Source organism: Enoplosus armatus, chromosome 5, assembly GCF_043641665.1.
Source record: "Enoplosus armatus isolate fEnoArm2 chromosome 5, fEnoArm2.hap1, whole genome shotgun sequence".
NCBI lineage: Eukaryota > Metazoa > Chordata > Actinopteri > Centrarchiformes > Enoplosidae > Enoplosus > Enoplosus armatus.
This window is the reverse complement of record NC_092184.1, coordinates 16961246-16989161: the sequence shown is the minus strand read 5'-3', so window position 1 is coordinate 16989161 and position 27916 is coordinate 16961246. Positions and strand designations below refer to the sequence as shown.

At 40.0% G+C, this 27916-nt stretch overlaps 1 pseudogene; it reads left to right on the top strand.

Moving 5' to 3' along the window:
- The first annotated feature begins 1551 nt into the window (after positions 1–1551).
- LOC139285482 (GTPase IMAP family member 9-like) lies at positions 1552–25878 on the top strand (annotated as a pseudogene).
- Positions 25879–27916: the final 2038 nt, after the last annotated feature.

Below are 27916 nucleotides of genomic sequence, written 5' to 3'. Positions count from 1 at the left end.
TTAGCATGCTAACGTTACCATTTAGTTCAAAGCACTGCTGGGCCGGAGTACAGCCTCACAGAGCATCTACCGTGTCTGTAGACTGTTTAGTACCGTTTTGTAGACGGCCTTTGAAACACTGTAAGCTAGCAAGCAAGAGAAGGCAACATTTTTTGGTTGTGATTGTTTACGGTGCACTTAAACAGAAATCAAGTCAGGTTTGAAGTGGACTTTCCCCAGGTAGGAAAAAGGTTCATGTTCCACTTGCCTACAAACTACTTAGGTTCGAACATATCCTGGCCTTTAAAATTGCAGAAGCTACTACTTAACTTGCTTGTAGATGACAACAAGAACACGTCTCGATCTAAACTACTGCTGCCATTACTTTCCTCTCCCCTTTCCAGCTCAACCCTGTAGGGCATGAGGAGCCTGCTTAATAAGATATGTTGTTAGATCTCTTGATCAGTTATGCACAGTTCAAAGCGATATTGCTTGGTTCATCTGCATTTTATGAGAAAGAGACCTGGCAACAAAAGACTTAACAGCAAGTGACAATAGATTTACTATAGGCGTGATGGCTTCACCATTTAAGAGGACATCTTGTAGTCCTTGTATATAACCTTTGATTAAAATATTTTAACATCTGATTCCTCTGAAATGCTGCGAGTTCCCAGAAATGTTGTCATGTCACAAAGTTTTTTCCACACCTCCTAGTGATGTTCCAGTAACATGTATTTCCTGGTAACATACTGTAGACTCATGTACACTCTGTTTCTCCAGAATGTGATCAAACTTGAGTGCTGATCTCTAAACAATGTTGATGGAAAGCTGCCAACTAAAGAACAAAGAGCGAAATTTAGTATAGCCTACTGTATATCTCCAAAAAGCATCAGTTCTCATAAGCCTGCCGGAGAAGACAGAAATGTTTTCATGATTTAGACATTTGTGTGAAGTCCAAATCTGTAAAACCATGGCCCACAGTTTATGTTGTTTGTTTATTGTTGCAGAAATAGTTGTATTCTTTGAATATCTTCAGGTTACATGTAATTGTCTATCTGTAACAACCCCACATCTTTTAATTGCATGTACTCAACAGTTCAATGGGGAACATGTGCATTGTTGGGACTATTATATACTATATATTTGCTTTTAATTTATGATACTACCCTTTTAATTTCATCCATGAAATTGTCCATCGTAGACTAAATATATTTGTACCAAATTGCAAAAGACAACTATAGCCCAAACGTTGGCTGGCTATACATGAAAACATATCCAAGTAGACAAACTTGCAAACACAAAATTAAGAAAGATTTGCCAATTTGACAACACATAACTGACAGATGTATCTTGATTGTTTAATCAGTACACAAACAGTAAAATATTACGTAAAAAAACAACAATTTGTGGTTTTAGAGGGGATAATGTGTTTCAACTAATGCCAAAACCACAAACTGTCGGTTAATTAGTGAGCTTTAGATGTGTTGGTTGCAGCTGGTGAATATTTACCTGGGTGGGGCTACTGTCACTGAGGGCTAATAGAGTTCCCAAAATGTTAAACTATTGGCTGTCATGGGCAATGTACCAAACATCCAACTGAAAAAAACAACAAAAATATATTAAAGTTAATATTGTTGTTGCATTATTGTCTTGAAAAAACGTGATACAGTTGACTGATTAAAAGCCTTTAATAACATTGTCAATATCTCATAAATTGTAAACTGTCAATGCATTAGACAGTATGTAAAAGTGATACAGTGCCTAATATTAGAAGCATGTTGGATAACTCACTGCAACTAGCCAACTGCTAAAGGCATTTCTCACATTGTTTTGTAGATTTTGATCCACATGAAGAAATACGAATAGTGCTGATTGGAAAGACAGGGAATGGGAAGAGCGCATCTGGAAACACCATCCTAAATTGAAAGGCCTCTCTCCCCTCTCTGTGACATCAGAGTGTGAAAAGGCCAAAGGAGCGGTTGATGGATGCAGGGTTGCGGTCACTGACACACCAGGAATTTATGACACAAAGTACAAAGAAGACAAAGTGGTCAGAAAGCTGAAAGAGTGCATCTCCCTCTCTGCTCCTGGTCCCCATGTGTTCCTGATGGTGATCAAGTTGGGCAGATTCACAGAGGAAGAACAGAAAACGGATGAACTCTTGCAGCTGGTGTTCGGGGACAAAGCTGCAGATTTCTCCTTGGTTCTCGTCACTCATGGTGACCAGCGCTGAGAGGCACAAGAATTGAAGGTTTCTTTAGTAAGAGTCAAAAACTTAGCCATTTGATTGCAAAATGTAACCAGCAGTATCATGTCTTCAATAACACAGCTCCCAATAACATTCAGGTACCTCAGCTGCTTGCAAAGATAGTAAGTATAGTCTGTGATAATAGTGGGACATTTTTACATGAATAAAATGTTCGAGGAGGCTGAGAGGGAGATCCAAAAACAAACAGAGAGGAATATGAAGGCTAGTGCCAGCAAAAACGCAGGGAAGAAGAAAAACAGAGGGCCACATTTAAAGGAGAACAGCTGCAGGAAAAGCGAACGTGTCTCCAGGAAGCTAAAATTGTCTTTTTATTTTATTGCCACAGTTCAGCAAATATGCTTCTTTGTGTCTTTCACTGTCCTGCCATAATCATAATACTTTCCATGTTGGATGTCATTGCATATTTCTTAGTAAAAGTACTAATATCACACTGTAAAAATACTCTGTTACAAGTAAAAGTCCTGCATTGAAAATATTCAGTAAAAGTATAATCAGGAAAATGTACTTATTAAAAGTATTAAAAGTAAAAGTACTCAATGCAGAAAACTGGTGACTCTTGCACTACTCTATATTATATCATTAGATTATTATTACTCATGCATTCATGTGAAAGCAGGATTTTACTGTTGTAGCTTTGATTAATTGATTGGTTTGGATGAAACAATCACTGAGACTTTGATTCTGTTCAACATTACTAATTACGTGCCAGCAGATACTTTGAGATATAGGAAAGTGTAAGTTAAAGCTGCACTAATCAATATTCTTATTAAATATTGAATATTTCTTAAATATTTTACTGTAATGCCTCTCTGTGTCTACTGGATGTGTAAATATGCAACCAATTAATGCACATTTAACTCATCTTTAAAGGTTAATTCTTTGAGCAATACACTAGTTTTATGAAGAGTTTTTGGTGATAATTTTAAATGTGTGCTCCACATTTGTGCACAGTGAAAGCAGACACGGCACCTTTTGAAAGTTAGTCATCCGTTTGTATATGTGTGTGCGTGAATTTGTGTTTGAAGCCTTTGGGAGTCAAGTAACAGTCATATTTAAAAAAGAAATGTGTTTGTGGGTTAGATGACATCAAAGTGTTTTTTCTATCTATGCCAAAGGGCTGTTTTAGTGCTGTGTAAAGAATTGTACACTCTGAAACACTGCAGGCAAATTAATCTTGGACAGACAGTATTCCTGTACAATACACACATAAACACACTGACTTGCGAACTGTGGTGGGGTAATGGTTAAATAAAACTCCCACACTGTCAATTACCTGTCTCTGTTTCTCTCCAGGTCTCTCCTCTTTGTGTCTCTTCTGTTTAAAATGACTTTGTGTTTTACTCTCTCTGCTGACAGCTGGACTCACTGGCCCTTAGGAAAAATGACCATCTCTCCTCGGTCTGCACTGTGCATAAATGTAGGCATGTGCCTGCCTCACATGCACATGCCTACATGCTTACATTTACATGTAGGTCATTTTCTCGCTCTTACTTGTAACACACACACAAAGGCCAGGGGACTATTTTAAGGGGTTTCCTCATGCAGTATTAATCGTTCCAAAGGCCACAGAGTACAATAGAGGTCTACAGTTAACAGCTTGGTTTGCTGTGACATTGGAGACACATAAGTGGCTTGGGGTGAATCTGTCTTTGGAAATTAAATTCTACAACTCAAACAAGCTCATTTCAAGCACAGACGAGCAAAAGACGGCATTTGCATGGCTTTATCTGAGCACCACTGCCCTTTTTGTGTGTTCTTTAATGTGGTATATTTTGAAATTCTTTATTTTAAATCTTCTGAGGCCATTTGTACCAACAGGAAAATGCACTTTACATACCGCACAGGATCCATGACGGTGGAGTGATATGGTTATATAGTGCCTTTCCTTCCACTTGTTTTTATGCACAATTTTAAGCTTTTAGGCAAGTGCATTGGAAACAGAGTTAGCGAATAAATTGTAATGGAAGAATGATAAACCTAAACTTGAGCTGCCGGGACCCGGACAGTGACAGCTCCACAACATGGCGAACTCCCCAAACTCCTCTGGAATCATCCTGAAGATGGCCTTCATGAAGATGGACATCATCCAGTCCTCAAACAACACACTACCCTCCAATCTCCAATCCTTCCAACAAAACAATGTCTGTGACTGGTCAGGTAAACATTGGCCAACTAACAACACTCCCAGAGTTTCCACTGGGTATCCAAATACAACTCAGTTCTCTCTAATGACAGCAGCATATCTCAACCTAATGTGCTAAGAAGAATCATAGGTGTAAACCCAGCAGAGTGCTTTGATATCCCTGTGCTAAACCCAACAATCTGCTTAGGGGGCACCTGAATATTCACAACGTTATCAAACAAATTAAACCTCTTCTAGCAGAGTTTGTTGGAAACATTGCTTCATAAAACAATCCACGCAGCTGACCAATCATTGCTTGAAGTGGGTGGGAATGTCAGTATGTCGGTTTCCGAAAGGTACAGATATTACCGGACAGAGACGCCTCAGTTCCCTCGTCAGAAAGGTCTGAGGCTGTTTGACCATCTGTCAAGCAGTTTGGAGTATACTGACAGCTTAACAATCAGTAAGTCATCTGCAATTGTAAATATTGATAAGTCGCTGATAAAGGGTTGTTACAACAATCTCTTAAGTCAGATGTAAATGTTAATATGATGCTACTAAATGGATTTTGGCCCAGATGCTCTGCAGCCCTTTTCTCCCTGATGAATTAAAAAGCTATCTAAAAAGTCAAAGCAACAGTCATGTTTGAGGGGGATAAACACCAGCAAAGGGAGCTTTTCACAAGATCGCAACCCAAAAGGTATTGTTATTTATGCATTATCTTTCATCTATAAAACATTATAAAATTATTTATTATTCATAATAAAGCCATTAGTAGTGATTTATAAGCCCTTTATAAACCTGAGATCAGAGAGAGAAAGATGGAGAAACAAACATCTACACAAAAATAATGTGAATGTAAATTTTCAGATGGAGATGAATAATTCAAGGGTCTACCTTTGGGATTATGAAGTTCTTCTAAAAGAAAGTGGTACTAGGATGATGAGCGGGGTAGCAGTGTCAAAACAGCTTAAATGCAAAAGCCACACCAGCATCAATAATTCTGCAAGGTTTCACTGGCATGCTTCAAGCGTAAGTTTACACCCCCCCCCCCGAACATACACATACATACAGAGAGAGAGAGAGAGATGAGAGTGAATAAACTCTTCCATGAAGCATGAAAAGCATTCATTGTGTCATTATGTAGCACATCCACAACTGAGCTCATCCAGCGAAGCACAGCAGTGCAGTTTTTCCAGATCTTCCTCGTGCTCTTTTCTTTTCTTCTCCTTTGCATTTCTTTGCTGTCAACATCCTTACTGTCCCAACAAAACGTGTTGTCTTTACGCACTCACACGCTGGCAACCACTGATCCAGGGATAATGGAGTTATCACTGATGGCAGCACAGGTAAGGAAGCAGAAACTCATTTATTCATTTAAGCTCGTGCTTTTAAGACTTTTAGGCAATGAAATCCAACATTTATTTTAACTAAGGAGGAGTAATGTACTGGATTACACTGCTGATTACAGGTGTCAAAAGGCAGTTAGTGTTAAACCATCTAACTAAGTGCAGCAAAGGAAAGTAGAGCTAATATGTTACTGAGTTCTTTAATGTTATTTGTGTGCTTTAATTTTCTTGCATTTTTGCTGCTTTGGCTTCGTTTAAAAATGTTTTTAACATTTTTGTGACAGTATCAGTATCAGATGTTTTTGTTGCCTTGTGACAAAGTATTTATAACCACAGCCAGGAAAACACTAGAGTCATGTCAGATAAAACATTATGTATTGGATGAAGATGTTACAACAGTAGACACAGTGCAGATGCTGCACAGTTTATTTTCATCAGCCAGAGAATGCAGAGAAAATGACTCGGGAATGAAACGTAGCTGCGCACATTGAGTCACTTGAGCATTAGAAAAAGTTTTTGTACATTTGTAAAGTACAAATTTGCATGGTAGATACACAATTTTAGACAGTGCACACATACAGAGATGACTCAGAGGCAGACCGCGAACTAGCTTCTCACAAAGAAGACACGCAAACATGGGCTCGCTCTTGCTCTAAACAACTGAGTCACAGCGAGGCTGCTGTTTCGCAGTCTTCCTGTCATTTAGATATGTTTTGAACTGAGTTGAGTGAAACATCCATGAGCCATAAACTCATGTACTGTAGTGAGGCTGAGAGCACATTTGATTGCAGTTTTCTTTTTCTGTTAACTTTAAAACAGCATTTTAAAGTTTAACAAATATATTGATACCATGAGGCGACTATTTGCCTGACTGAAACTGAATACTGCTGCTACCCTCACCCCTTTATTTCTCACAGCATATTCTATATAATTTTAATAATTTGTCTGCCTCTGTCAAAATAGTTGCTTGGGTCTTCCAGGGCTAAAGCTCAAATTAAATTCTTTCTTAAAAATTAGGAAAATGAATCTCCAAGAAATTGTGATTTGTGCTTTGAAAATCTATCTGTTTCCTCCTGTCACAGTCACTGCTGCAGTCTCACCCATTCTCTTCCTCTGTATAATAAAACATTCTCGTCCCATTTTCTGCCTGTTTTTTTCTCTCTCTCTATCTCCTCTGACCTATGATGTCGAGCTTTAACTAGCCTGAGGGTAGAGCTTTATGTTGCGATCGAGGTCCCTTTGTGAGATGTAGAGATATGCAGCCTATGGATATGTTTTGAAAGTAATTACTGCTGTACTGCCGTACTCTACGGCTCTCAAGTGCAAGCGCAGTGAAAGTCCTACTTCTACAGCATTGAATCACATCATGTTGCATTAGCACACTTTTAATTGAGAATATTTAATGTCCAACAAGAATTGTTTGCATTTGTGTATGACAGGACCAAATAGTTTTAGATTAGTTCATGCAACAAACTTAAGTGGTCACTTTCAAGCCCATTTCAAATTCTGGTGTCATATAATTTTAATTACATTGAGAATAGTTAGTGAGAGACGCCCAACCAATAATATTAACTACTGTGACCATAACACTTACCTGAAAAGAAATATTTAAAGCAAGTGTGTTTGTACTTTGGTCCAATTGGATTTAGGAGGACAGAGAAGGGGTTCAAGTTAAAGCCGAACACTAGATGGTGCCATTGAGACTGAGCCGCCACTCCTGGATAGTTTTTAGAAATCCCCTTGTGATTTAGGAGATCATTATGTGACAGTATTAGATGACACAGTTTGATTATTTCTGATGACATCTGCCACTGCAACTCAGATTCATCACATCTGAAACCCTTTGTTTGGTCCGTGAAATCACGCCATCTGCTGGTTGTGTTACAGACAATAACTTTGTTTTTCCCACGTTCCTATTTTTGTAGACTCTAACAGCTCGAGCTTTCACATCTCAAACAGTTTATGACACTGAGGTGCATCAGGAGTGGTGTTAAATAACAAACATGAACCTAGAAGATGTCTTATAGCATGACATACGCAGCAGTCCAGTTGTGCAGATTAGGCACCTATTTCCTGCAGTGTACCCTGTCCAGCTGTGCAGATGCTCCAAGGTACTAAATCAGCTAAGCCTCTGTGCAAAGACACGCTCAAGTCAAAGACAACCGGTTAGAATTTCAACCTGTGAATTGTCGTGTAAAATCGCATCTCTGTCTAAATATTCCAGAAGATTCAGGGTCCCATTGTCTGGTTTCTGTATTCCCCTTTAATTCCCTGAATGTTGTCACTGAACCTGCTCCAGACGTGAATCCTGTCCAAGCTGAAGGAGTTTGATGGAAAGCCTCATCTGATAGCCATCTGTTCTCAGATAGTTAATCAGCTGCGCTCAATGTGTGGTCCTTAATCACCCCACGCTAACTGTCTTTGAACGCTCTGCAGTCGACGCCTCAACGTTTCTAGCTAAAGAAAACCATGCACCTCCAAAACTTTGTTTCCCACAAATGATGAGAGTTGTTTTTTTGCAGATGAAAGGATGAAATTAAGAGATGTTTTCATGCCGTAGCAGTGCAAAGTCAGCATATCTTAAAGCCCACTAAATTTAAAAGCCACTTTCTAAAACCTGGAGAGAAATATCGATATATCTCAGAGTGCTTAACGAACACATTTCATACTCATGTCATGTCAATCATCTTACAGGTGGTATTCGTGGTTCAACTGATGCTGATTTCTGTCACTGGTGAAGTGTCCTTGAGCAAGACACTGAGCTCAAACAGGGACTAGTGGCTTGACCTTGTGTGGATGACTGGCTTCTCTCTCTTTCTATCACAAACCTCCTGTTTCTTTTCTGGGAGTGAACGTTAGATTGGTCTTAATTAAGTCGTGTCGATCAAAGTGTGTGTGATGGAGAGTTAGGTCAGATTACCATCTGCTAAAGAGTTTATCAGGTACGTCAGGGGGGCAGCTCTTTCACACAGACAGCAGATCTGAGGGCTGGCAGGCTCTCTCCTTTCAGTTACTAAACTGAGTGAACACCTTATTTTCTTTTCTTCTTCTGTTGGAAACAACTGGACTCCAAAAAAAGCTGCAGATACTCAGGTCACGCATTCCCTCAATACCTGTACTTTTGATCAATCGGACCCTGAGGTGTTGATATGGAATAGGGATACCTGTTTTGCTCTACAGCTAATGTTGTGACCTCCTTCTGCAGCTTCTTGTCCCCCTGTGTCTGTTTCCCTTTTATTGCAGGGGTGCTGAGTAGTTTTGATACAAATACAGGAGGTCCTTCCAAGTTGGTTCCTTTTTTATTTCAGCGTAGAGAGTTGAGATAACATCTAGTGATGAGCAGAGGTTTTTGACGCTGAGCACATTAAGCATACAAGCAGATGAGTCACTCATGGCACGCATAGTATGAGCTCTGTAATGCTTTATTCATTCAGGATGGATGGCATGACAGATTAGACACATACACACACATCAGACGCATATATGGATGGACACAAGTGCACTTTTGTTATGTAAATGACTCAATTGTGAATGCACACGTCACCTCAGGGATTAGTCTGTTACTTTATGATGAGATCAGTTAGAGAAAGTTTTTATGACAGTCGAATACATTCATATTTCATAATGACAGTGCATACTTATTTTGACATTTCAGTTTCAGGTTTGATTTCATAAACCAGTTTGTTCATGAAGAAACAAAAATCTGATTTAACTGACATTTTATCATCCAGCTTCAGTCAAAAAGTCAGAATTACGATCAAAGATCTAGAAATTAGATTTTCCCTCAGCACTTTCAGGGCTGGTACAGTATATATCTCGGTGTAACCTGCAACTTCATTACATAAAAGTATGTTGTGTGAGTAAGAGCTTACTTCTATAGTACATTTAATCCCATTGTTTAAACTTTGAATTTGAAATGCAGCAAACATTTTTCTGGTATACCTTGGCAGTATAGTATTATCTTGGTTGTCAGGGTTGTTTTGTTTTCTGTTTTCATTAGAGGATTAGGGTAATCTCTCTCTCACACAGCACATATCACTCATATTGCATTACATTACAGTGAGGCTTGACACAACCCCCAGAAACATCCCTGATAAACCCGTCCATGCACCTAAACTATTACATAATACAGCATGTGAGAACAAGGAAACATTTCAGTAACCTACAGTACTTCACATATATACAGCATAAGACAATGATACATCCATAACATTATAACTTTAACTGTGAAGGTATTCACAAACAAAGAAGTGTTCAAAACATAAAACATGAATTACAGTCTGTCATACAGAAGCCCTGCCATGGTCTTGGTTACATGTGCTTCACTCAGTTTATGGAATATCCCAGGATATCAATATGAAACTTACATGACTCACTATTTGTATTACTATTTATAAAGAGGGGACAGCTCCTCCCTCTGTTGCCTGAATTCACTAATCGTGACAGAAGTGGTGCGACTTGCTTCCTGAAGTGATAACAAGAGGCCAGGTTTCATGAAATGCACTTAGTGCATGCGACAGTAATTGGGCTAATATGTCTGTTCAGCTACGCACAGAGTTAATGACATGGAGCTTAACAGAGCGTGAACAGGAAACATACGGTATGGTGAGACTGACTGGAAGAGCAGCGTGTATGGGATGCATTGTGTCTGTGTGCAGTCTCTGCACGCACATCTTTGTGTGCCTTTTGTGTGAGTGTTTACACACCGAGGGGCTTGTGTGCTTTGGCTGCAGGTTTACTTGCTTATTCACTAACCTTTAAATTTCATAATATATTAATAAGTTGCTTACATCACTACTTTTCAGTGATTAAAGACACTGAAAGAGGTACCACAACACATTTTATATCGCTTTGTTTTATGAGCGAGAAAACCTTTTTAACATTATTTGTTTGGCATGTCCCAATAATAGAGACAGAAAGGAAACATGAGATGAAAGAGGGGCATGACATGCATGCATTTTTTGTCTTTATTGGATAGTTGAGAGTGGAGACATGCAGACAACATGGGGGAAGAGGGAGTGGGACGATGCCACAAAGGCAACAAGTCCTCCAAATTAAACAACAAAATACACTGTGTGTCTAGAATGACACATAGAAGTGTTTTCTGATCTGATATTATCGGCAGGACGACTTCATGGTTCGGTTTAGGCATAGAAACAACTGGGATTATGGAAAGATCATGGTTTGGGTGGAATTTTCTTGTTAACAAAAAGTTTCTGTCTGTTGACAGAAAAAGGACTGCTTCGTTAAGGGTAAGAGACCTTCACCACCATGGTTACATTAATAACCACTTGATTAAGGTCAGGGAACGATCGTGGTCATGCTAAAAAATAACCCAACGTTGACCGTTGCTTAGAAATGGGAAACCAACAGCTGTCTCCTGTTTTAAAGTCCATCCATCTACCTCGACCTCCTTCCTTACAGAGACTTTGTCGCTCTATAACAACGTCACCTGACTTCCTGCTCTAATCCCGCCATAATCCCTACGTCCACTAGAGGGCTTTGTCACTTGAACATGTTGTTTTGGGGCACCTTGCTGAACGGACTGATGCTGTTGTTGAGTTAGAATTCCTCAAACAATCATATGGATATCTGTATGTGAATGCTTGCACATATCTGTGCACCTTTCAATATGTGCGTGTGTGTGTTTGAAGCGTGAAGGGTCTTATGAAAGCTGGATAAGGTCACATCACACAATGATGTCAGTGAACGCTGTTCTTTGCTCGTCTGTCAGGCTCTGAAGCCTCCAGCAAAACTGAACAAAGATTCAACCAGCCATGAGAGCAAGCCTCTCTCTCTCTCCCCTCTCTATGTTTCTCCATGTCTCTCTCTCTCTCTCTCTCTGTTTCTTTTTCTTGCTCACCATTGAACCTGCAGACTGGACACCTCCGCCTTCTCCCTCTCATCTTCTTGCGCATTCTCTTCTCTTTCTTCCTCTCTTTTTTCTCTCAGCTCTTCTTGCTCCCTCCATGAATTCAATCAGCCCAGCTCCCCTCTGGACATATTCTAGCAGCAGTATTTTCTTTTCATCACACGGCTCAATAACTTGGAAATTATGGAAATTATTTTCAGCTGCTTCTACTTTTTGATTTAGTTTGCTGGGTGTCCGTTATTTCAGGACAAAATTGTCATCTAATGAGAGTCATTTGAAGTGAACTCAATCAAATTAGCTTTTATTCTAAACCGAGATGCACTGCCAGCAGGAGACAGTATCAGCAGGTCTTTGAAACTTAATACGATACAATAATTTAAATGCATTGGCTCATCAAAATACTTTTTGGGAGTTTTATGTATTGACAAGTTCTTTTAAAACTTCAGAAGTTTCATTTTGATGCAAATCTGAAAGTAGACAGAGGCACTGATCATTTAAATTCAGTGATTAAAAGTTATAAAGTGACACTGATGAAATAAAGAAAGAATCTGTACATAACTAAAAACCCAGCTCACCAGCCAGTGTGTCATGTCCTCAGAGCTTCAAACATGTTTGTCGTACCTGTGTGTACAAAACTGATGCATCTCAATTCTCCAGAAAATAGTTCATTTCGAATGTTAATTGCATTTTGTTTCTGTCACATTGGCAGTTTTTAAGATGAGCACATCAGTTTTTGTCCAGGGCTGGGGGCTTTGGCCCAGTTCTGCTGAAGCAGCATCAAAATACTCTCACAGGACATGATTGTGGACCTTGTTGAGGTTTTACACCAGTTTTAAGCCACGCCAGCGGTGCGGTTCTATGTCTGTTGGTCCACCACTTTGGTCCAGACTGACTATTGTGAGCACGTTAGCATGCTGGTTTTAGCATTTAGTTCAAAGCACTAGTGTACAGCCTTACAGAGCTGCTAGCATGACTGTGGACTCTTCATCATATCATGCAAATGTGTTGAGAAGATAAGAAACAGGTAACATCAAGGGATTTCAATGTTTCATATATGATAAAACTGTTCGATAAATCTGATGTTTATTACATGACAGGGTGAGGTCACATGCACAAACACACATGTCAGACCACACACACACACACACACACACACACACACACACACACACACGTACTGTGTAAATTTAGCACACAGTAGAGAAAAGAATGGTTTCTACTGTATGTTTTCCCCCCTATTATTCAGTCTTCACCCTTTCTTGCCCTCTCCTTTGTTTCTCTTCATGTCTTCTGTAGTTTCTCCCCCTCCTTCACTTTCTCTCCATCTCTTTCTGTGTTTCTACTTCTATGACAGATGTTTCAGAAAGAAGAGGAACAGCTGGCTGCAGTGGGGCTGTTTATTCACCCTTTAATTTCTTTCTCTTCTATCCTCCCCCCCTTTTTTCTTTCATGCTTGTTTTGGATGAAATGGACAGATGGAGACCCACATTTCCAGCCCCAGAAATATATATTTGAATTTCAAATATGTAATGCAAATATAATTCTCCTCCTCTTGGTAAAGTTGAGACAGTGTGCACAAGGCTGGAATATTCCCGTCGCCGAGGAGCAAACTTCACGTCACGAGCGACACTAATTGCTTGCGAAACAAACAGCTTTTGAGACAAATGCCTCATCAATGATAAGTGAGTTCTGGCCCCTTTTGCCCCCTTTATTCTGCTCAAATTCCCCTAATTTTAAATAACCCCCAGCCTCCATTGTGTTGCTGTGTGTGTGTATGTGTGTGTGTCTCCGCTTCCAGTGTGATTGATGAATGCATGGTCCTGCTGCATATGTGTGCGCATTCATTTGTGCCTTGTGTGTGCATGTGTGTGATCACCAGAGGCAGTTTCTGAATCTCTACTCAACGTAGAAGAACATTATATAACTTGATAAACCGTCACTTTCCTGGACACACACACACACACACACACACACACACACACAGACTTACATGCACATGCAACCACACAGTCGCACAGAATGAAGATATACATACATATACATACAGGCAATGCATGCACCTGTGCACATAAAACAAAGGCAGGAAAATAGATGCAAACTCATCCACACATACACACACACATGCACAGATATCCCTCCAAGCCCCCACAGGACACACACTCACAGATGGGCACAGGAAGCAGGCTCATATGTCCACTTATTATACACAAAAGATACGTTGTGCACTTGATTTCTCATTTTCAGAGATTTGGAGGACTGAAGCTGTATATGTGTATATCTCTAGTCCCACGAGCCCTGCAGCACTGCACACTATACAGGATGTCCTGTCTGTGTCCAGACAGTGGCTGCATTGGGATGATTTAAGGATGGAGGGAAACAGGCAGGGATGGGAGAATCTATGGTGGGAGAGAGGAGAAAGAAAAGAGGATGAAGGTTAGCAGAGGTAAGGAAAGAAAGTGCACGAGTCATACAATGATATTACAAGTGATGACAAAGAGAATAAATGAGAGCAGAGAGAAGAAGGAGATGGGAGAGGTTACAACAAGGAGTTGTAGAGATAGAGAGACACAGACAGAAAGAGGGGCCGAGAGGATAGTGCTGAACAGAAGTGGGTAAAAGTTTGGATATCATGTCATGGAGAGAGAATAAGCAGGTGGTGGTTAGATGGAAACACCTGAACCTCAGCAGAACCTCAAAACAAGTAAAAATAAAGGCGAGATTATTTCATTTTTTTTCCCCATACACATGAACTGGTTTAAAGGCAAAACACACCAGAATGATTTGATTTGACTGTTTGTTTGTCTTGAAATGTAACTATGAGACAAATTATATGTTAAGATGTTTTCTGCATTGATTCTCTCACAGGACATGAAGCACACGACCAGAGAGACACATGTTCTCTAACCTGTGCATATGCATTCACCCATGCATACAGATGCATGCTATTAATATTTGTACAAGCATACACACACACACACACACACACACACACACACAATATGCACACATACGGCCCCAACACACACGCAGATGCGCAGGTGCATGCCATATGTACGCGTATGCCTGCGTGTTAAAAAGACCAATTCACGCAGGAAGCCTCAGTTTTGTTTGAGTCACTTGCTGTTACCTGCGTGTCCACACCGTCCCAGACGTAGATGCATAAAAAGCTGAACGTCCTGGTGACTCAGCAGCCTGAGTGGACCACCATGTTCTCACAATGCTGCTGGTTCATATCTGATCCAGGATTTGGATCCGGATAAAGTAGCTTGAGAAAGATGTTTCAAGTAGAACTGACAGTTGTTTTTCATCTTGAACCTTTTTTTACACCTGAAAGGACAAAAGCACCAACTGCTGGGCTGTAATTGACCTTTTTACATGATCAATTTGGAAAAGACATGCTTCCTGTTCTGTAAACATTGTCAGAGTTCTCCTATGCTATCCAGCAAAATCAGTTTCTAAATAAATTTGATGTGTGGCTGTTATAGCAGTTTTGATACTCCTGTCTACTTTAGACAACGAACAACGCCTATTTTTGACCGTTTTTAATGAGGTATCCAACCAGGCTGAAATCAATTTAAAGAGGTTGTTTCTATGTCATGATGAAAACTCAGCTAGTGAGATGTGGTCTGACTGTGTGAGGCCACGAACATCCTGCTCAGCTGTTTTATAGATGAAAGCATCTCCTGGAAAACTCTCCTCTCACACACAAACACACACACATAATCCATGTTTTTTTTCCTCTCCACCTACACATGCCCATGGTGTATTCTGTCTCTCTCTGTATCTCACACACACTCACGCTCACAGCAGGATGTCTAAATCTGTCTCACACAAATGCTCTCGCAGTGTGCGCTCAACTCTCTCACTTTCACAGGGAGGGATCTCTCTCTCTCTCTCTCAGTTAACACTCCCACTATCTCTCTGTCTCTCCCACATGGAGTTCGGTCTCTCACTCTCATGAAGCGCTGCTCCTCTCTCCCTCTCGGATGCACTCAGTCTAAGTCGGAGCATAGGACAGGACAGACAGGAACAACAGAACTGATCTCTTTCTTCATATACAGCCGGCAGTAGGTACAACTCTCTTTCTTGCTCCATGTTTCTTTTCTTGCTCCATGTTTCTCCATATCTTTTTTACCGTCCTCTCTCTCATCTCCTCTAACCCAAAGCATCTCTCTCTTCTGTTTGTCTAGGGTTATATTCTAACAAGAAAAAGTAGCAGGAAACCTATAATGATAAGAAAAACCCCAACAATGTTTAAGTTGATGAGTTTTTATAGCTGTATTTATTGGTCATGTTTTATAAGTGACTAATTCAGCTTCAATGATTTGGAAACTTTGAATAACTTGAATACTGTTTGTGTTTGGTGTTGCGTACATGACATAATACCCTGCTGCTCCAGCTGAGAGACACACTGTATCTATCATTTAAGTACATATTTCAGCTGTTGTTCGCGCATTAGATTCAGTCAAAACTACCGGCAGTGGATGAACTTTCTTTCCACCTTCAGGGGGATCTATAAAACGTTAGGATGTGCGTAAGCTGCAGCCTCACAGAGTTGACGCGATGCCAGCAGTCCAGCACTTACTTCTGTGATGTTGTTGTGATGCAGTTTCAGAATGAACAGCGGCAACAGGGTCCAGGCTTGCCATGCACGGAGGGCGGGGTAGAATCTGGGTGTTTTTTCCTCACAGTTTTTCCTTTGTAATCACTTTTTATATTTAGACTACTTTGCATACGGTGCGTCTTGGCTTTCTCTTTTCATGGACTTTCTAACATCCCCGTGGTTCTGGAGCTGACTGGCTGTATGTGCAGCTGGTGTCAGATTCCTGTAACTCTGCCTGGTATGTTGTCGAAATAGCATCCATCCATTATGTGAGGAGTCACCTTACTTCATGTTTAGATTTTTCCGAATTGTGTCTTGATTTTTTTTTTACACTTTACTTTTTTTGGTGTGTGTGTCTCTATAGGATTCTTCCCCCCAATTTGAAAGGGATCATATTGAGCCCTTTCAATCAAATGCAAACATAAAACAACTTAACATAAAGAGTGGATACAGTGAAGCAGTCTTATATAACTGTAAATTTAGTCTGTATGAACAGATTGCTGCTTTTGTACGCAGCTTGATGCTTAGTACAGTGACTGTAAGCATGTGTGTGTGTGTGTGTGTGTGTGTGTGTGTGTCTGTTGTCTGGGTACGTTCCTGTTCCCACCACTCGTCTGATATTGACTCACTCACTGAGAAAATACACCATCAATGGATAGAAGTTTATGTAACATCTAGTTCATTTCTTGCAGCTGGTTTTATATCAGCTAGCTCTTACAAGCCATTAATACCGTTCCAGACTGTTTAGCGTTTAGTGTGAAAAGCCTGGCAGGAATTTTACGTAGACATCTGGAATATGTTTGAAACCTAGGTTATAATTTATAGCTGAAGTTACTGCAAAGAAGACACCATAGTGGGCAGAGAAGTGACCTTTTATTTATCATTACCAAACACACTAGTCCTGAATTTTGGTCACAATGCTACAGTTGTCTGACCTTCCAGAAAGTGATTCTTATTTGAGGTGTGCAACTTAAATGTCTCTATGTCTCTGCTTCATCCACATCCAGACACATAGCATCCTGTATAGTGTCAGAACCGCAGCAATAAAATTAGCTTACACATGTTTTGTTTGTATCACATTCCTGTTATGGGACAGATGTTAGCCTTTCTCCCTTTAAGGTTGTCACAGTGGCCATGTTCATGCTGCCACTAATAGGTTGATCTTTCTAGAGAGCAGAACAGAAACATTTGAAAGCCTTCACTTCAGCTATTTGTTTGACTTTTCATTCATCTCAATTCTAAAATAATAGAATATATCTTGCAGTTTGTTTCAAGATCAAGGATTCACAATATCTGATGAGTAAATACTGCGACACCTTACCGTCTGAACGGGGGAAAGTTTGTCCAGGTTGAACACCGCGAATCTTCAAGATCACCGCGTCGACATGCTATGCTCTGACCAGTAAATTCAGATTGGCATGACTTGTGTGGCAACCACTTGAATCATTTATTTTTTATTCACCAAAAACCTCATATTCAGAGGAAGTCCACTTTCCGCTTCAGCTTTTAAATAATATATTCAATTATCTGCCCAATTTCTACTAAAGTAAACAGACTGGTGAGGTTACAGCATGTTCCTGATCAAGAAGCCTCTTAAACTGCCACTTTCAATGACCGTGCAGAGCTGCATCATACAGAAGCTTTTTAGCTTTTTGACTAGGCCGTGCATTTATAAAAACTCATCGTATCTTTGGGGGGTTTGTCTTCCAGGTGTGTGGCGGAATAACACTTGCACATGCTCATGCTCACTGCAGTTTTGGTTGATGACCTTTCTGTGCTGTTTCACTCACAGAATGAGACACGGCTTCCGGGCAGAGACTTTTTAAAATGGGGACGTGAACAAGTTCAGTGCAGACAATGTTTTGTCGTCAGGTTGAAATTGTGTCTATGTGTTTTTATAGTCATTTTGCATGTTTGTGTACTTTAAGTTGCATTCTTACAAACCAGCACGAGAACAGCAAAATTAACCCCTGTCCCTTCCCTTCACTCATGAAAAACTCTGGGAGGCAATTAAATATACATATTAAGTGGCTGATGTGAGAGCTCTTAAAGTTTTCTCATAAATTATGCTGCCATATCTTAACGGATGCAACATTTTAGACTCTTCTTTTTCACTTCTGAGAAGGAATGAAAGCACGCAGACACACACACACACACACACACACACACACACACACACACACACACACACACACACACACACACACACACACACGATGGTTGTCTGTGTGTTATGAGATGAGATATGAGACAGTTGCAGTGCATGAATAATGATGCATATAGGAAAATCCTCATCCTGTGGGATTCAATGTACCATGTAACATATTGGTTGAGATGTGTGATGAGTACATTTATATCTGCATCCACGAAAAAATTCAACTTTTGTATCAAAATTAAATGTTGGGATCAATCTCTGGACTTTTGATTCTCAGCCATCCTTTTTGATTTTCGTTCAAGTTGCCATGGTAATTATGTTATTTGTGACTCTGTCCTTATTGGAGCTGTTTGAGGAGTGTCTTCTTGTCCACTTTGCTGCATATGTAGAATGTACTGAGGGCTGGTTTTGTTGTGATGTCCGTCTCTATAACTTGTCCATAAACTCTTTGAAACTCATCAGTAAATCATGTGCTGCCCAGCTGCTGTAAAGACAGATTGAATTGCTTGCTCAAACAAATTCATGTTTTGGCAAAAACCAGCAGACATTTGAACCTTGTATCAGTGGCCTACTCCTCCACTCAGACAAGTGGTGTCATGTCATGCCCCCCAGTGATTCGCTGTTGACCCCTCATTCAGAATGGGTGACTAAACTTTAACAAAGCCAATGGCTAACTTGTCACATTCAGATACTTCTCTAAAGTATGTTGGGAAGTATTTCAGGTTAAATACCTCCGTCCCTCGGTGGAGACATTACAGTCTAATGACAGCAATAAGCTCTGACTGAGTTTTAGCACTTGATGTGTTATAATGGGTTTCCCTTGTAACATTCAGTGAGAACAACAGTGAAGCTGTTTTCTTTCTTTTACTCCCCTCGCTATGAAGTTTCCTAAGTGAGAATAAGTCACATCTGCAGTTTGGGTGTAGAGAGATAGGGTGGATGAGGACACAAGAGAAGCCTGAGCAGCACTTGGGGTCAAACTGAACCTCATGCTTGAAGCATGGAAGAAAAAAACTAATCTATTTACAGTCACAGGGGTTTGACCTCAGCTGCAGTCACACTGATGTAGAGAGAAACATTCATTCATTTGCTGAATGAAAGTTCACATTCTTTAATCTTCTTTACATTTTGCAACCTCGTTGTGTTTTTTAACTGTCTGACTCTGACTCGTTCCTTATTATAAATCCGTAAAAGTAAATATCGATATGTAACTTTTTTTATTTGCTGAGATTTTGAATATCCACATCTTTAACATCTGACCCCCCTTACACTGGGAGTACTGCAAGGTATGTGGATCATCCTGAGTAATGAGATAAAATCAAAACTGTCTGCAAGGCCAGATACAACTGGAAGTAAATGAGAGGAATTTGGGTGAATAAACACTTTGGCTAATTTGCGTCCTGTTTCTCCACATTAAACATTTAAATTATCAAACAAATTTCTTCACATCACGTTATAAGAGGATTTTTTTATAAGCAAGGTCAGACTTGATGACTATTTTTAGACAGTCGGGGTGATGAAGTGATGCTGTTCAGCAATTGACAGCAGTGCTTTTATGCTAAAACACCCACAAGTTAAAGGGTCAAACTCCCTTGAACCTTTCAGCTGTCAGGAGTGAAAGCTGGAATTATTAATGGCCACTGAGCTGTCTGTTTGTATCAGACTGCTCAGTCTATGGTTTGTATGTAAGAATATAAAGCATGTGTGCTTGTGCTATTGTCTTTTTTTTTGCAGCGTGTCGTGTGCTTGTGTGGAAAGTTACAGTAGATTAAGTTCACGCACCTGAGTTTGCCAACTGCCTCCAGAATAAAGAGCTTGCAGCAACACAAGCAACTAAAACTGGAGGTAGTCTGCATTGTGTGTGTGTGTACAAATGTGTGTGTATAAATGTGTGTGTGAGAGAAAGAAATGAAGACAGGAAGTGGAGTATGTGCTTGTATGTGTGTGTGAGCTTGTTACCTCTGTATAAATGGACATTTCAGGTTATTAATTACCAGAGATAGCGCCATATTGATGGAGTCTCTCTCCTGTCTATGGAAGCCCCCCAGGGACAAACACATCCAGCTGAGACAAAAATTAGGGATTCATTATCCGCCTCGCTTGTTTTTTTGCATTTCTCCTCCATCCTCTCGGTCTGTCTCTGTCCCTTTTTTAAGTATACGTGAAGCATGTGTCAGGTTTTGTTTATCCGTCTGAGAATTAATCCCTCTGAGATGCTGATTCCTCTTCACTGTACAGTACAGCTGTCCTGGGACCGGGCACAGCTGTGGGGTTAACCCCCTGAACAGAACATGCCGCCATGCCGTCCTTATCATTGTGCGATTCACAGCTGAACACATCTGATTTTTAGCCTTTAGAGAATAAGAATACCTTAAATGTCACTGCATTCAACAATAAGATGGAAATCAGAGCTTTAAAAGCTAGTTTTAAAAGCTGGTTTAGAAGAATTGTTTTTTACTTTACATATTTTTACATGTAAAACTATTTTGTTAAAGAACTGAACTGTTACAATTAACGTCTGTCTGTTTATAGTGGTACTATATTATAATGGTTGTTATATAATGTATGTTTTATTTGTTTTATTTTTTATCAAAATAATAGTATATAACTTAACCTTTCTGTCTTTATCTTAGTACTAACACAGCTGCTAGTCTGGACTGTAATATGCTGTATTTGCTAAAGTTATTATTATTTCTTTGTCTCTTTATTGCTGAAGTCTGGAGAAAGTTGAATCCAAATCACTGGACTGGAGTTCTGAGTTCAGCCCAGTGAATGTCTTTGAACTTTGACTTTGTACAGCAGAAATTACTTAAATCTGAATTCCTCCATCCGTCTCCCTCTCTCCTGACAGCATTTCCCGGCTGTGAGTGGGGCCTTCATGGATTCTCCGTACAACGGCAACACGTCCCTGCAGACATCCACCTCCAACCTCAACGCCGGCTACTCTCGACCCTCAGAAGCAGAGGATGATGGGAAAGTGTCCAGTGACACCATTTGGCTGTGGATCGCCGTGCTGGCAACCATTGGCAACATAGTGGTGGTGGCTGTGGTTTGCGCCTGTGCCTTCTGACAAGATGGAAGCAAAGTGCTGCTGCTGTCGGATAATGGGGAATCTTGTATATCCTGAAAATATATTTTTGATGTAAAATAGCCTTTTTTTAGATTGATGACCATGGATTTTTGAAAGGGAGTTTTAATGGGATTCTTCATTCAAATGCGTTTTTACAACAAATAGAAAAGGGTAAAAATATTAAACTATACTTAAAATAGGAAAAGGAAAAAATATTTATTTATTAATTTAAAGTGGCCATCCGATTTAAATAATGATCTGATAGAGACACAAGTATGTCTAACTTTTTATGTTCAGCTCTACAGTTCAACAATGTCAAAAGAAAAGCCATAAAATGAAGGCTGAACATATATAACATAGTCCCATTAAGGGACGTTAAGAATGGTTACTGAAGCAGATCTTACCGACCAGATAAGACCACACACAGTCAGATACCATGCATGTATATACTTTGTCACACATTTTAAACAACTAACCAACAAGAAAGCCACCCAACACATATTTGGATAAACCAAATGAAGCCTATAGATCAAACCATTAATGTTACCCCAAAAGGTTGCCATATCAATTTAAGTTAAAGTAGATGCCTTGCTTAAGAAGAGCTTCATTCATTCACAAATCCCACTCTTTTTCTGCTACCAGCAACCTTTCAATCATAAGCCTGACACAAACACAATAGCCTGAAACTATAACTTTCACTTCACATTAACATACACTAACCTTACATTGAAAGGTTCCTAATTCAGCCATTTTTCTTTCCTGCCCTGGTATATTAACTGGAAAAAAACCCAACAATAAAATACATGAAAATATTCAGAGGCCATGTGAGCTTTAATCATTAGCAAAGTAAACATATGCTTTCTTAAGAGCAGTGAAGCTACATTCAGATAAACTTGTCCTCAGGTTTGCCCTTTATGGTTTGAGACTCTAAATGGGTCACAGGGATGTTTATTTTAGCCTTCACGTGAACACACTATTAATATTTTTTAATGAGCATCCCTGAGCAAAATACTAAATTTATTCATTTTGGATTCCAGGCTGAATAAAAAAGCTGTGGCCTTACTATGCTCGCCAATGGTCACTAGGTTATGCAAGCCAAGCTGGTGTTATGTTATATAAACCCATACAGTCCTGGTTACACCACAGGCTCAGAGGTCAGCGTCAGAACTACAAGGATTAGACAAGATCATAGTTTGATCTCTTAGAGGGATCAAAAAGAGATCCACTGTTGAAGCTGCACATGATTTAGAGTGTGTGATTTAGTAGTTAGGACAGAGGTTTCAGCTCTAAAACATCCTGATGATGCTCGATCCAAGCACTGAACTCCAACCTGTATTGTCTATACTATTATTTTCTATTCTACTGTTTCTATTCTTACATTTCCAGCACCCACTATATTTACTTGACTAATTCTGAACACCCTGTCCAATAAGAGGAATTGACCCCTGCTGAGCCCCGCCCCCTTAGTTACTGTTGCTACGCCTGCAAAAGGTCAGCATCCTCACCAGTTTCTATAAAGATGGAAATAAAGAAACGGCATTGTTCTTATGTTGTAGAGTAGAGCTTGATAGCCATAGTATTGACAGGAAATGTGTAAGATTAAAGTCTTATTTCTTTCTGCTTAACTCATTCTGTATTACTGAGGACTAACCTATGTGTTTGGTGAACTTATTGCTGCCTCTGATAACAAGTTAGGCTGGGGCTGCTGCAGTGTAAACGTTCTCAAACAGAACAGAATAGGACCGGCTTCCACATAGTAGATTTAATGTAATATGAAACTCCTTTGGCCTTTGAAGTAATGCTTGGTTACTAATGTAGGTTGTAAGCTAGCTAGCCAGACATGCTAAAGTTTGCATCTTATATTAGAGCAGACAGGTTAAAAAAGACAGGCACCACCACCAGATGCTTTATACATGGAGTATCTTTCTTACTAGAGCCCAATGTACACTGCTTCGTCATGTGGAGAATACCAGAGCTTGACAGGATGTACCCAGTTACAGTTGCTAAGCTCTGATTGGACAGTTGCTGAGCAGGGGAGGGGTTTATTGAATGGTCAGACGATCTCATGCCGTGACTGAAGCTTTTTTTAGTTCCATTAGTTGATATTTCTTCCTATAGTGTCCTCAAACATCCACACTGAGAGCATTTGAAGAAACTGTAGCAGCCTTAAATAGCCCAGAGGAGACAGACTCCATTTACAGAAGAGCTCAGCTGTGATTGAGCAGCGATTTGTTGAAATTTAACAAGCAAGGAAGGCCACGCAGGGGCATTTCTTTCTGTCAGGGTTACTCTTTCCCCATTATAAGGATAAATACATCATTAAAAAGGGTAGCGCCACTCACTTTCAGCTCCCTTCAAATCAATCTGAGATTGTTAGTGAGGAGATGAAATCTCATAACGCTGATAGGGAAGAGGCAGAGAGAGGACATTGAGATACACAATAAGAAAGATGAGGACGGATCAGGGCAGAGGAGGTCAAAAGGTAATGAGAAGAAACTTAATAAAGCTGGAATGAAGCAGAAGAATCAAACCACACCTTGTTCATCAGCCCACTGCCAACTTTGTCTGTCTGTTTGGTGCTTGGCAAGTAAGCGCACGGTGGGTGTTCAGCTGAAAACAGCTGTTTTCTGAGCCAAAACAGAAAAGTTGCGGGCCAGAAAACCAGAACCACAAGCTGAAAGACGCTACAAAGCTCCATTGTTACATAAAAATACTCATTATAGCTGATGGTGTCATATGGAAAAATTGGTTTGATTTAGAGGCACTGACAAATCATTTTGTTCCGCCAATAAGGGCCTCAGATGTGTCGATCTGGAGGGCAATTAGAAATGATGTATTCTGTCATTTTAAGTTGGGGAACTTGATCCACTTGTCCTGTTTTTTTACAGCTTATATGAAGTATGGGACATCATCAGGCCATCGAGTACTCTGTGTAAAAACTGAGACTCTTTAAAATGAAAACTGTCAGTTGTGGTAGTTCTGTATGGACTGATGCAATTCTTCCTGCCACTACAATGTCTCAGATGACTTATGGATCATGCAGCCAGTGTATGTGTTTATACATATGCATGTGTCTGCACATGCATTTCACTCTCTCTCAGCTGAGGTCCAGCCTGTGTGAACTGCCTCATCGTCCTGTCAGTCCTCAGCAGAGTAATGAGCTGTAATGCGCCTCTCGAGCTTCCTATGCGTTTTTCTTTTCCTTTTTCCCCTCCCTCGCTCGATATCCCAGAGGAAAGTGTGCCCCCGGCGGCTATTAGAGCGATCAGAGCGGCTCGTATCTCTGTGGTAGGCTTTATTAGAAGATGATTTTACAGACAGAATAGAGCTAACTTCAGCCGTCAGAGACAAAGATAGAGTCTGAAGGGGGCGGATGGAGAAAGAAATGAGCAGAGACGAGAAAATAATTTGTAAAATTTGTGGCAATGAGTGACACATGAAGTGAGAAAGGAAGATGTGGAAGAGAGAGGACTGATAATGAGGCAGGAAATGTTCATTTTCATTAATACATTTACTTAAGACAACTGACAAGGAAAGAGACATTGTATAAGAGTGAGGAAACGAGTGGAGTGGACGATGGGTTTGAGGGGACAAAGGAAGAATGGAGGGGGAAGAGTTGGTGTAAGGATTTGACAGAAAGATTAGCATTAATAGTAGGAGTGTGAGGAGGAACTTCAAAGAGAGGAAACAAGGAGAAAGGACACGAGCATGTGACAAGAGAGACATCAATGAGGCAAAGTAAAGTGTACAGGTGTGAAGGAAAGCAAAGACTAGCATGGCTGATTTTTATGTCAGAAAGAAAAAGAAAATCTCTGTCCCCATTTTTATGCCCAATGAAGTCATATGCAGCCTTTTAAGCACACAGGGAATAGCGTAAAACTATCAATTTAAAACTAGAAGTTTAAACATTTTATTTAGCTGTATTTCTAAACTCTTAACAAACAACTGAGAACACACAAAAATTACTTTGAATACCAAACACTTGTCTTTACTTTACGGGCAGAATTTGTTATTAGTCCTCACCACTTCATAATTACCAGCAACCATACAATACAAAATCACAATAACTACACTATAGACGTCTGTGTTTGTGGTCTTTGTTTGGTCGGTCGAGGCTCAGGCGTCCACTCTTCACTGCCTACAGTTCACCTCATCCGCCTCCCTCATTGTCCAGTCAGCAGCTAGTTTCTGTGGAAGCGTGGCCCTACAATATCAAGATGCCATCAATGTGTTTGCACCCAGTGATCCCAAGCTTTCGAATCTGGACTCCACAAAGGCCAAGGCATGTAAGCACGAGCATCTATTGGCGCGTATGGACAAGACGATCTCCAACCAGGCATCTAGACGCTTCTTTAATTCCCTCCATCTCACTACTGATAAGACCTGCCTGCACAGGCACATGGAAGTGAAGGATCACATCTCCGTCTTGCTGTCCGACTCCAGACGCCTGTTACAGTAACCCCAGCGACTCAACCACCCAGGCAAGAGGTGAGTAGTTGGTGTGGTCCTTAGTGAAGAGCTCTAAACCGAGTTGTTGATAACAATAAATCTGTCAAATATTAGGAGGTTGCACTTGTTCTGTTGTTGATCCTGCGCTCGACTTACCCTGCCACATAGGCCTTTATTTATATTGCAGTAACTGATCAAATGTATGCACTACATTTTGAAATTTAATATATTACAATTATTATAATTTTAGGAAGAACATGTTCACATCTCAATTTTTTTGCTTTTCTTCCTCCTCTAAAAAGAGCTTGTTAGCAGCATTAGTGTAACAACACTCATTGGAAGTGATGAGCCACTGCAGCAAACATTAGTCACCGAGAGCCTTTCTGCTTAAAATCAGATTTCTAACTCATCTAAAAGATCATGCTCCCGTAGGGAAGATTTTTTTTTTGTCTTGCATTACATGCATGAATCTGAAACACTCTGAAAGTAAACAAAGGAGACAATCACTCCTGCATTTTGTGGGAGAAATGACAAAACACACTTAAAAAAATCTATAGTTTAGTAAATAAGTACATTAACTGTAGAATGTAATTGTGTAATTTGAGTGGTATGACTTGAGACAATGCATAATGAATATTTTAATCAGTAAAAAGGTCATTAAAGGGCCCGATAATATTTCTAGAAGTGAACCCTTTTGCTTTGTTTCTTGTGATAGATAAGGTATGCAGTACTTTAAAGTGCTGTAAGTAAAAAACTAAAAATCCTCCACACTGGATATCAACCCAAGATGGCAGTATAACAAGCTACAAGATCCAGCAAAGTGAGCTGACAGAGAATCTGAGCAGCAGGAAGTTCATCTCTGCTCCACTCAGTCTGGCCCTGGATCAGTTTGTTGTCTGTACTCTCCATATCAAGAGTAGATTAAAACATATCTAATTATTGTTTTTATCCCAATTGGTGTTGCATAATATTCACTGTGGTCTACTCCTATTTTGTGTCACGTTGTACCCTCTGTTCTCTTCCTTCCATCTCTTCCTCTGTCATCCCTCCTTTCATGCATGTGAGGCACCAGACCGTGAAGTCCACATTGTGAAACCCCTCCTCTGTACACAGACACACACACACACACACACACACACACACACATCCTGTCCTCCCCAGACCTCTGACACGTTAAATCTCTTCTTCCTACATCTATATTGTGTCTTCGTCTTTCTCCATTTCTCACATTCGATTTCCCTCATTAGACATTAACGTAACTCATCAGTTACTAATGCTGCAATAATCTCAAGCTTTGGGTCAGAACGCTACGTGGGGGTTGACTAATATGCAGATATAAAAAGTCAATAAAAAATGGTTTGAAGTTGCCTGTCAAATAGAAAACAGAGACCATAAAAATATACAATTTCCCCAAGACAGGAAAAAGCTGGATCATAAAACTGATAGCAAATGTCGCTTTGGGTTTTAACTTTAAAACTTCTGTTGTTCAAGAAGAAATTAATCATTTGCTTTTTGCTTTTTGTAGAAATCCTCATCATTGATCTTCCTAGAAGGACTGCAAACAGCAGCTTGGAGAGGTGACAACCAGACTCGTCTGTCTTCCACAGAGGAAACTGAGAAACAATATTGTGGCTCTGATTTATTTTTCCTGGATTGTACATGGAGATAGGTCATCAAACAGAATGGATTTGCATGAAGAGATCGTGTAAAAACTGCAGTGTGGTGACATGAGAAGACAGATAAATTCAAAAAAACCCTGACGATAAGGAACAGTTTGAAGATCCCTTCCCTCCCCAAATATCCAATACCAGAGTGGTTATTAGTTATTAGGATATTTTGGGGAAATGTAGTTGTACAGTTGAAGATGTTTCACCATTCAAAATGCCACAAATCCATGTTAACAGTTCGTCTGGAGAAGAAAATAAAAGTGGGACTGAATGGCTTTAAGTGAAGATTTCTTGTGAGGACAATGCAGGACTGGCAGGAAGATAAAACACTGAAACTATGATGCAACCGTTAATGTGAAACAAAATAGTACAGTCATGAAA